The 12,476-nt window shown below is 38.5% G+C and overlaps 1 protein-coding gene across 4 annotated transcripts in view; it reads right to left on the reverse strand.

Annotated features, from left to right (window-relative positions):
• The window catches only part of BDNF (brain derived neurotrophic factor), a 57,053-nt gene that overhangs the window by 22,158 nt on the left and 22,419 nt on the right, over positions 1-12,476 (reverse strand). The gene's annotated exons all lie outside the window — the stretch shown is intronic.

Raw genomic sequence — 12,476 nt, forward strand, 5'->3', positions numbered from 1 at the left:
TAGTTTAGAACAGCATATCTGCAGTCACAGAGAAGACACTCAATGATGATTAAGTGGTCATACAACTACTTATATAATGAACGGATAAAGTTGCGAGACAGGGATCCGAGATGACAGAGGAATTCAGATAGGGCAGGAGTCTTTCTAGAGGAAGTAGAAGTGGAGCTGGTTCTTGCTAAATTAGTGGGATTCAGATGAAGAGAAGGAGGAGAAAGTCAGAATAAACAAATTAGATTCCAAGGACTACAACAAAACAGTCTTAGTCTCGTCAACTTTCGCATAAAGTGAAGCAAATTTAAGCATAAAGCATGCTGATCAGTTTTTTTTTTAAACTTATCTTTTTATTTATTTATTCATTTATTTATCCTCACTTGAGGACATTTTTCCATTTTTTGTTCAGATAGAGTGGGAGGGAGAGAGAGGAAGAGAGAGAGAGAGAAACATCGATGTGAAAGGGACACATCGAGTGGTTGCCACCCGCTCGACCAACCTGGGCCAGGGACAAACTGCAACCAAGATACACGCCCTTAGCAGGAACCGAACCCGGGTCTCTCTGGACCGCAGGCCAACTCTCTAACCGCTGAGCCAAACCAGCCAGGGCTAAAACTTATCTTTACTGTTGAATGTGTTACAGATGTTCCTCCTTTTCCCCCTATTGACACCCTCCTTCCCGCTCCCGCCCCCCTCCTGCCTTTCCCCGCACTGTTGTCTGTGTCCATTGGTTATGCATATATGCATCTAAGTTCTTCAGTTTATTTCTTCCCACCTCCCACCCCCCTTCCCTTTGAGGTTTGTCAGTCTAACAACCGATTTGTACTTCTTAATCCCTTCACCTTTTTCACCCATCCCCCCGATCAAGTTTTTAATTGTCTTGATAATGTCATAAAAGGTGCTCTTTTAGGGCTGGAAGGTGCCGATAATAACAGTGGCTGAAATCCTTTAAGCATTTACTACGCCAAGCACTGGCCTAAGCACTTCTTTACATGTATTAACACACTCATCCCTACCATGGCCCTGTTAGGAGGTGTGGCACGGGGATTTGAAATAATCTGCACGAGGGGACAGACCTGGTAAGTGCTGGACCTGGAATCCAACCCAATCCTTGGGCCCAGGAATGTTGTCCAGGCCTTTTGTTCTCAGGTGGATATTTCTGATTAGGAAATATATTTCAAATCAGAAGAATTTCTTTCTTTTTAAATCGTCACCCAAGGATATGTTTTTTTTTATTGATTTTTTAAAGAGAGAGGAAGGGGAAGAGAGAGAGAGAGACATTAATGTGAGAGAGAAACAATGATTGGTTGCCTCACACATGCACCCTGAAGGAGGATCGAATCCGCAACCTGTGCCCCAACCAGGGATTGAACCCACAACCCTTCAGTGCTTAGAATGATGCTCCAAACACTGAGCCACACTGGCCAGGGGAAAATAATTTCTTTAGCAGTCCATGCTCTCCAAGCCTCTGAATTTCTGATTATTGACAAGGCTGCAAATCCCTTCTAACCATGCTCTAATCCAAGTATGGAGACAATAATGTAAATGATCAGTCTGTCTAAACCACAGGATATTCCATTTATTTGGCATCTAGTGTAGCAATTCAAACTTCCTTGTACATCTGAACCACTTGTAGAAGTTTCTAAACGTGATATACTTAGGCCCTGTCCTAAAACCATGAATGTCAGAAACAAGGATCTGATATCTGTATTTAAAAGAAAAAATCAGTCCTATGTTATGTTCTCCAATTGTTCACTTACTAGGACCCTCAGCTTTAAGCAAAATTACAACTTAGAAGCTCAAGGAATAAGACATAAAAATTTATATATTCTTTTCCCCTCTTTACAAGAGTTTTATTTTTTCCCAAAAAAAGAGGACACTGAATTTAAAAAATCCTTAGAATAAACTTTTTTTTTTTTAACCTTCCTATCATCATTTACTTTTTTGGCACACAAAAGTTTGCCAGTCTCAGCTCTAGGGAGAGAGTGGATAGTAGACCAAGGTGACAATATTGGCCTACACCTGTGCCAGGCACTCACATTAACGCCTCAGGGTGGAATGTGGTTTCCTTCTTGAACACTGCAGGGCACGGTTGCAGACAGCCAGAGTAATGGTAAGCAGACTGGGTTAGAAGTCACTGGGCTGTAACCCTCACTCTGGTTCCACAAGCTATGCATCTTGGGTCAAGTTATTTAGCTACTCTGAGCTTCAGTTTCCTCATCTACTATTTGGGAAGAATGTCTATCCAATCCTTTTTCAAAGGTTATTTGAAGCATCAAATGGAATGAGACATGTGGATGCAATTTTAACGTATGGAACGCGACACTTTTGGACAAGATTATTATTAAAACGTGAAATCTTGTTTAGATATGACTTTGACCCATAAAATCATGCAGAACGTTAGTGATGACAAAGCAACGGAATTCTGGTTTGAGTACCAATGTCCCCGAGGTACTTCACAGCAGAACTTCATCACCTCTGATACTGTGCAGGGCAGCAACGGTCAGGGTTCCTCTCAATTTTTACAGGAGGCTGACTCTGAAGAATAATCACAGGCTCTGCAATAATAGGCACTTCCTAGTTTTAAAAAAGTCTTTGTCAAGGATGTGAAAACCAAAAAAATATATAGTGGTATTTTAGAAAAAGCATTCGAAAATAAATTTTGCTAGTGATGATACATTTTAATGATTAATAAAATCTTTAAGATAAGGTCATCTTGCATTGCTTCTCAAGTGTTATACATCTATAATTATTTCCAGAAATTATGCAAGGAGAAACACTTCACAAAGAAGTATCTACTTTGTCAGGTTACCATCTGTGAATACTCTGACCAAGCAGACGAACGCAGCTCTCAAAGCCAGAAAATGGCCACAGGAATGGGTACAACGATAGTTATTTTCATGGGAAAGGAAGGAAGATTTAGGACTTTGGGATTTCTACTAGTTGACTTTTGGTTTAGAACATTTAATTGATTTCCAACTGGGTTTTACAGAATGTCAAGGAGCCTCTTGCAAGGGTCAAAATTGGGTCAAGGGGGCAGGACCAATGCTTCCACCTGTAGTTCAATGAAAACAGACCTGTTTGTTGCCCAGCTGGTGTGGTTCAGTGGTTGAGCATCAACCCATGCGCCAAGAGGTCGCTGGTTGATGTTCTCTTTCATCAATGTTTCTATCTCTCTCTCCCTCTCCCTTCCTCTCTCTAAAATCAATAAAGAAAAATTATTTAAAAAAAAAACAAAACAAGCCCTGGCCAGTTTGGCTCAGCGGTTAGAGTGTCGGCCTGCGGTCCGGAGAGACCCGGGTTCGGTTCCCGCTAAGGGCACGTAATTCGGTTGCAGTTTGTCCCCGGCCTTGGTTGGGTCGTGCGGGTGGCAGCCACTCGATGTGTCCCTTCACATCGATGTTTCTCTCTCTCTCTCTCTTCCTCTCTCTCCCTCCCGCTGTATCTGTACAAAAAATGGAAAAATATCCTCGGGTGAGGATAAAAAAAAAAACAAAAAAAAAACAAAACCAGACCTGCTTGTTTTAATGATTGCAGTTCCATATAAGATTTTGTTAGGAGGTGAAAACAGTCCCACAATTTATTTATATTTACATCACTAAATTGAAGGTTGCATCTATTGCTTAGATTTTGTCTTAAAGAACAAAGAAGGGAATGGTCTCTGGCACTATCTATTTACCACTTATTCTTACTGGTCTGCACAGAAGTGAAAGAGAAAGTGAGGTACGTGGCTATATGTTTGGTATTTGAAAGAAAATGGGACCTATTACAACTTCCTGAATCCTGTGGATTGGTTTTTCGGGGTTTTTTTGAGATTCACAAAGAACTATGTGAAAATTTGCTTCCTTGTTGTATATCAAGAGGCTAAACATTTCTGAGTTGAACACCACATACGAATTCTTATTTATACCACATAATTGAGCAAAAGCACCTCCTGAGTTCACAGAGAAAGGAGACCCAATGGATTGAGAAGTGGTGTTTAGTAAACTCTAAAGAAATACTATTTCAAAATTTAAACATGTTTTGACTAACGTTTAAAGGCAAGATAGTATTCACTGAACTGATTTTTGTCTTCTTTTCCTTAGCATAATCACGAAACCAGCTTCTAGTAAAGTAAATGAAAGCAGTCTCATAATTTAAGTTTCTTTAGGGGGAAAACACACAGGATTTATAAACACTGTCAAATGAAAGACAGATTCCTGAATACTAAGAGGCCCAAACACATCCTTGTATTTAAGGGAAAAAAAAACATCATAAAAATCAGTGGTCCAGAGGTCTCCTTCTATTGTGGCTTCGCTCAGCCTTATTACAAGAGTTCCTTGTGAAATAGCCCCAAACCAAGATGTTTAAGACAATGTCTAACAAGCATTTTCATTGTCTTAATTTGAACACAAAATGACATCTGAAAATTAGGGGGATAAAAAAAAAATCAATAAGTTCTACCCAAATGTTACAGTCCATAGTATGGGCTGGAAATTGAGAAATAACTCCGAAAATTTGTTCAACAGATTTTTTTCTAGACCAGGCCTCTTTTGAAGCAAGTCTATAAAGAGGTCATGGAAGCTTTATGTGGGAGAATCAGTGGAGTTCCTTATCAAGTAGCAGCTGAAGACAGATGGCTCCCTATGGACAAACCAGCTAGCCCAGTGCCTGGTACCCACTGGGCGCTCAATGAATGCTTGGTGAATTAACGAATAAAAGAGCCATTCCTGTGTATAACATCTATACTTCTTTTAAAGAAAAGCTTTGAAACGGGGAAATATACATCCAGCATATAAACTATAAGATATCTATCATATCCTAAAGGGGATGTAAGTAGGAAGTTGCTTGCTTTGCTGACTGACAATACGAACACTTGAAAGCAGTATGAGAGGGCATCAAGAATAAATATCCGTGAGTACTGGAGTGGGCTGTGCATCTTACAGTCTAAACTTGCATTTTAAGGACATCTCCACGTTGGCTAATCTCCAACTGTTCTTACAGAGGGGCAAAGTAAGTTATAAGTATAAAAAAGTAGCTCTACCCACGTTGAGGCTTGATAGGACTGGGGGAAGGGTCAATTTCTTTCACAGTTTACATTTAAAACAGAGAAACTCTTTAGAAAACTAGTATCTGAAGATTTTATGGTTCTCAGCGGGAAGGTGAATTTTGGAAAGTGTGTTTTGTTGTTTTGTTTTGTTGTTGTTTTTTTAAGTTAAGCTGTTGAACTCTAAAAAGTCTAATGTCAAAAGTTAATTTCTTAAGCAATTTGGGCATCTGAATCTGATCAGGATTCTTTTTTAAAACATTCCCTTATATCTGATCCAAAAGAAAAATAACCACTTTGGGAATCCATATGTAAGTACAGAAAAAGTAAAAGTTTGCAAGGAATGGGAAAGATTTTTGAGACTTAATTCATGATGCTACACATATTTCAGGTAGAGGATTCAAAGACATAATATATTATTGTCACCATTACGATTACATGTGAGTTAAAAATAAAGAGAATACTTATGATATCAATATATTTGAAAAACTAAGGAGTGGAAAGCTACTGCAGAGTATACCTTGCTCCAACCTCCCATGTTAGTATATAATCCTTTCTACAAGGGTTGCAGTCTGTTTAAACATCTATAATAGGAAACTGAGCATACACCAAAGAAGCCTCTTTTTTTTTCTTTGTTAGATTATAAATGCCTTTAATAAAATACTTTGCATGCAGTACGCATTAAATATTTGCGTAATTAAATGGAACTAAAGTTCTTCTAGGTACTACACACAGTACCTAAATTGGTACCAGTGGTCCTAGATCTGCGTTCAGGGGCAACATAAAACAAGCCTACTCCCTCCTCCATCCGCCAGCTCTGCACATTTATGAAGGCTGTCGTATAAACAAGGACGTCAAAAACACATCACACATGCTGCCCCTCTCACCCCCAGCCATGACGGGCATTGACAATCAGAACATTCTATCTCATGGAGCCTAGAGAGCTCCAGAATTCTTAGCCCAGCATTCCAGGTAGCTACCATCATATGATTAGAGTTTCTAAGGGGGATGAAACCATTGGCCACTCCAGCTGTCTTTCTGTCCCGATCCACCCACTGCACACTCCCAGTTCCCTCACCCATTCCTCCCGGGCAGTGGTTTCAAACTCCTGGATCTAGGTCACAGTGAGCTCAATACAGACCAATCTGTCAGTGACGTACCCAAAGCCAACTATTTCAGATCATCGACCTGCAGATAATAGTCTTTAATAGTCTCCTTAAAAAGTGAAGGGGAATTAGTAGCATCCCCGTTTTAGTGTTCCGCTTCTACCAGTACAGCCCAGTGGCTGTGCTCACTGGCCCTAGTCACACCACTGGTTCACACTGAGCTTGCAGTTATTTAAGACTTCTCCGTCTCCTTTCCGCAGTCTGTTAAGTCACCCCCCCAAATTGTGTCCCACTCCCTATTCTAGCCTACTTACATAATGGATTTTTCACCTAATCACAGCAGTTTATGTCCAATTCTATCATTTAACAGAATGACTCTGGCTTTACGTTTCAATACGATAAGCATATCGTCTGTTCCTTCAGATACATCATCAGCCAACGTGTTCCTGCTGGATGTCCTTTCCCAAATGTTGCGTAAGAGGGAACACCTTCGACAATTCGGTCTAGGAATGTGGCCTGGGCCTCCGCCAAGCATCTCTTCCAGCAGCATGAAGCAAACTTTTCAACCTTCAGATTTTGCATGATGTGAAAGAAAGTTATCTGTGTGTAAAAACACTCCCCATAATTCAAGAAATAAATGAGCGTGTGAAAAGAGAGAAACTTGTTTTAGTTTGGGCACGGTTTCAGTTTTCAAAAGCACATAAAGGCAGAAAGAAAGCGTCAAGAAATGTAGCAAATGCTGGTGGTAGCAGCTCCCAAACCAAGACGGATTTAGACTAAATCGCACGTGGCAAAAATTTTATTCAATGAGTTTCCTTCTTTTGCTCTCTTTCCCCAAGTCCTCCTCCCTTCCCTCCCTCTCATTTTTATAATTTTTCCCCAGAGCAATACAGTTTTCTGCACCTGATCACTTCTATGATGATATAAAGTGCAGACAATGTGATGACTTTCTTTGATTCTGTGCTTAGCAAAAACTGGCGCACGCTTAACATATACTGTTTTCCATTTCCTAAAGCATGGTAACTGACATCACCAGCGACCTCCAAAAATTTGAAACCATTTAAACGAAAATCCACCAGTAAGTTTATACTTACTACTGTCTAAACCAACTTTAACATTTCATAGGTTCCAAATAATTTTATGAGTGAACCAAATTGTGCATAAGAAATTTGAGAACTAAGCCAACTAAGGGACATTTATCATCGGTACTAGGAAAAAGAAAGTATTATTACGTATATTTTCTCCAATTCCTGCCTTTGCGCCAGCAAAACAAATACACATTTTCCTACAATTATGAAGTTTCTTTATTGTCAATGTTGCTAGTCAGGATCTGAAGCAACCGTTAATGAATTTATTTGTTTATTCAATGATATTTGTCTAAGTGCCTCTGCCACCAGCACTATTTTTAATTTTAAAAATTTTTTGTTAATCCTCACCGAGGATATTTTTCCATTGATTTTTAGACAGAGTGGAAAGGAGGGAGGAGGATAGAGAGAAAGAAAGAAATATCGATGTGAGAGAGACACATCATCAACTGGTAGCCTCCCACATCAACTGGTAGCCTCCCACACGACCCAACCAGGGCCGGGGATTGAACCTGCAACCCAGATTCGTGCCTTTGACCAGAACTGAACCTGAGACCCTTTGGTCTGAGGGCCAACGCTCTAACCTCTGAGCCAAACCAGCCAGGGCATACCAGCACTGTCTTAGATGCTACTATGAGATCACGCAAAAATGAATTAAATACAGATTTTGTCATCAAAGCATTTTAAGCTAATTTGTAATTATTGGTTCCTGGACCATCACTATTATTTTTGGTGCTGGCCCAGATGTATACCATTAGGTATACTAAGGTTGAAGTGATTCTTATCATTTCCTTCTCCTTGTACTTTTATTTCCTTACTTTTTTTTTAGTGTTTAAAGTCTTGCTACATGTAGGACCCTTTATTTTATTCTTAAATCTTCTCAAATTATTAAAGTTAAAATTAGATCATAGATCAAAAAAATTCTTAAGGTCGATCTCTGCTCAGTTTATTTGGTGTTACCGCATCTGGAAAAGTGCCATGAATTGCCTGTAGGAAGAGAGTGAAATCAGAAGCTTTCGATGCAGAGTACGTACTGGTGAAAATAGTAAGTTAAGGAGGGGACCGGCCCTTGTTCCCGTTAGGCTAGTCTGCATTTGGCTACTACGTTAAAATGCTGAAAGGCCTTAGTGTATGTATTAACTTGTGGATCTGCCTATTTTTAAATCTCATCTACAATCCCAAATGTGAATTAACCCCCCAACTCTCTCTTTCTCAACAAATCTGAATAGGATCTAGAAACTGTAGCCTTGGGAAAACGAAAATGGCTCACATGGCAAATAAGCCATTCGGCTGGTAAAGCCGGTGAGTTTGTTCTCTAGGTGGCACTATGACTTCAACTTTTGATGTTGCTTCAATTCCTTGAAAATGCCTGTTTATTTTCTCCACATCTCCTTTATAAATATCTTAATTTTATACACAACCGTTGTAATTTAATGACAGGCTGCCTTCTAGTTTTATTTTAGAAAGCTGATTTGCAGTTAAGTGATTTTTTTAAAATACAATTTTATATTTTTTAGTTCTGTTGCCTCAGAATTCAGGAATCTTCCTTTGCCTGCCCTCCTCTCTCCAAAAATGAAGAGGCATGTCAGAAACACAGAAGGTCATCATAAAGCTGCAGTCAGACCAAAGGGAACAAGATGAAAGCACATTTAAGAGCTACTAGGTTCTGCGAGCTTTCAAAATCAGGACATTACTACCGTGACAACCAACGAAAGTTCTTTCAAGTGAACCTTTGGGGAAATCTGTCTAACATTTATTACTCTGGGCTCTTTAAAAATAAACTTTTACTTTACTATGGCTGTCACTGAAGCTTAAACTTTACTCCCCACCCCCCACCCCCCATCACTCTCCTATCCCACACCCAGCCCCCAATTCCTCTCCTGGAACCCATCCTCAATTTTTAGGCAACATAAATGAGACATCAGGGCAATGAGTCACTTCTTAGCATCCAGGATATCTGTTCATATTTGTTTCACCAAGAGCATAAGTGCCCCAGAGTTTGTACTTGAACTTGAGTACTTGCATTTACTTTTTGATTTTTTTTTTTATTACAGTTGACACTCAATATTATTTTGTATTAGTTTCAGGAGTATGGCTTAGCAGTTAGAAAATTATATACTTTACAAAGTGTTCCTCCTGATATTTCCAGTGCCTACCTGGCACCATACATAGTTGTTGCAAGATTATTGCCTATATTTCCTAGGCTGAACTTGACATTCCCATGATTATTTTGTAACTACCAATCTGTGCTGCTTAATCCCTTCAACTTTTTCATCCACTTGCATTTAAATGAAAGCTTCCATACTTCTTATCTGACCACTCATGTTTTTCTACAGAAATGAGAACACCTTCCTGTTCCACTTAGAGAACACACCCATTAACCACTTCCTCACACTAAAAAGTTTTTTCAAGTCAATATATTAGTGAGCTCCACTGGTTCACGTCTGTCATCAGCAATGAGTCCACATATTTAATAAGTGGGTCTGTGACTTGCCTAAGGCTTTAGTATCAGCATTCAGGAAAGTCAGAGATGCATTTAAGTATAAAATTATTTAGGATTAAATAATTCTATGCCTTAAGTGGAATTTTAAGGGAACTTTAAGGATACATATGCCTAAGTTTAAAAATACTATAAAGCCTTCCTCTGTTTCCAGGGTTAAACCCCACATACAAATGGCACACGGACTTCATTTGCCAACATCGTTTACTGCTTAACATTACTCCACACCAAACACAGTAAATGGATGCAGAGTATAACCGGTAAGTTTGCTCATTCACTTCTGAAGCCCATCTGGGCACATTATTCATTCTAATAAAGAGAATTGATAACAACGCAACTTAATGTGATTCTAGTTCAAATGATATCTTCCTCCACTGAACAATAGCCAGCACTGAAAACTAGAATTCCCCGGAATTCTCTCTTCTATCCCTATTTAAAATGCAACTCGCAGCTTGAGATTACAGAGCCTGCCAGTGGGTGAATGACTGTACTAGATGGCTGAGAGTCCTTCAATTAAGCAGCAATTTTGCAATTAGTGGAAACTGAGTGCTCTGTAACAATCGTTTGAAAACAAGTTGAGACAAGTCAGCAATTACCCTATTAAAGTGATATATTCACTTGCATTGGGCTTGGCTAGCCCCCTCACTCAGACTGAAATCTGTCGCATGGGGAGATGCAAGCTGAAATGAGGTTTTAATCATCACAATATTCAGCATTATGGACATCTGAAATATCTCATTTTAAAAGATATCCAGAGTTTAATTATCATACACTCTATACGCTGTTTTTATTCAGGAAGTCTAAAATTGTTCTTGTCTCTACTCTGGGTCAAACTTCCTAAATCTTAAAATGTTAATGAACTACTTGTATGTGACCTTTGCATTGTGTACATACTAATATTTTTAAAGCTTTTAGTAGATTAAGTCTATGACTGAGACCCAAGGCTGCTGGCTGTTACATTCCACAAGTTTTCTACCTAGAAATAGCTGTGTGTGTGTGTGTGTGTTTTACAGAAGGTTTTAAAGACAAATGTAAAAAAAAAAAAATGTGAACAAGCTCTTTACTATCAGGTGGGCGTGCTCAGCTTGCTGTGTGAGCTGAGCTACAAACCAGAGCTATTTATGTTGGAAAGAAACGAGATTATCAATCATCTGCATTTCCACTATTGAAGAGCTGGGACTCAAAGTTTCCAGGAAGAAGGGAATAACTTACATTCTAATAGTGCCCTATTAAACAGAAAACCCAGGGGCTTTGAGCCAGGATTTTAGAAAATTGTGTTATTTACAGGATTCCACCCCTCCTAGTGAATGAAAATGAACCAGCAATATTCCAGCACCTCCTCAACGCTCTTTGGCCATTATGAGATTTAGGCAATAAACTCACATAGTATAAATGAATCATTTAAAGTGATCATTGCACTTCAGGTAAATAATCACTTTCTTGGTTCCTTTTGTTTGCAAGTAAAAGTTACATTTATTGAAAGGACATCCTAAAACAGATTTCCTAAATGTTTCATTTTCTCCATATTTTCAGGTCAACCTATAGTATATTTGACCTTAAATATCACTTTAAAATAAACAAGATTTCCAGGCACTAATTCAGCTCTGAATGGGCTATGAAAAGCTCCAAAGGTATGTGAAAAATCACTGTTATTTTGCTTTAAAAAAAATGTGATGTCTAAGTGTGTCTGCAATGTTCTAATGTTTCAAAACATGTACGTAAGTCTTGTTTATCTGAAACCATTTCTTTCTGCTTATATCATTTATAAATAGGAAATGTTTTGTAATAACTTAAAATAGCTCTACATACATAACACTTTTCCTGTCATAATACTTATTATCGGTCTATATTTATCAACATTTATCACATTTTGCAAAATAAAGTAGAAGAAAAAAACACAACGACTTTATGACTCTGGAATTCCAGTAATGGTGACCAACATGTTTTAAATTCCAGTAAAGGTTATGGTTACATTTCAACAAGTGTCTCTTTCCTTTCTCTTACCTCTATTGATAGTCCAGAGAAAAATCTTATGCAAAGTATTTGGAAAATCAGGGAAAGGGAACTAGTGATTACTTTAAAGAGGTGCTGTTCCCAGGGCCAAAACTTTGTAGTGTCATTTTTACAATGCGATCTATTATGTTTAATAATTCGAAGCCCTTTGCGCCATGATTTCAGAAACCTCCAATCTAAAAATGATAATGTTGCATGAGGTAAACATTGAGGACTCCCATGTTTAGACAAATTAAACATGCAATTACACCTCAATAAATACAAATGTAAAAAAAGTATGTATATGTAAATATAATTTTATAAACAAAATGACTTTTGACCTTACATCAAATTCATACAGAAATAGATTTCATAAAAATAGAGAGGAATTATTTTCCATAAAATAGGGCCAGTCTGAATGTTTCATTTAATAGCATAGCACGTTTTATATGCAGTTAGAAACCAACGTTCCCTATTATATATTGCTTTGCTTGAAAAGATAACTGTACCAGGAGAATTAATAAACACTCAGAAATATGTTTTTCTTTGCTTCTGGCCAAGAACATTCCTGCACTCTTGTTGGAAAATGTTCACTGGGTACTGCTGACACTGAGGAGTAAGTGTAACACCTGGATAACCCTAAAATAAGATCCAGGAAGCCCTAATACACCACCAAAGCTCCACCAGTGAGGAAAAACTTCTTGCAATGGAGCCAAAGAGGTGCGACCAGTCAAAATTCATCGGGAGTCAGAAAGCATCATTCAACAAGTCCCTCC

This window comes from Molossus molossus, unplaced genomic scaffold, assembly GCF_014108415.1.
Source record: "Molossus molossus isolate mMolMol1 unplaced genomic scaffold, mMolMol1.p scaffold_m16_p_13, whole genome shotgun sequence".
Classification (NCBI taxonomy): domain Eukaryota; kingdom Metazoa; phylum Chordata; class Mammalia; order Chiroptera; family Molossidae; genus Molossus; species Molossus molossus.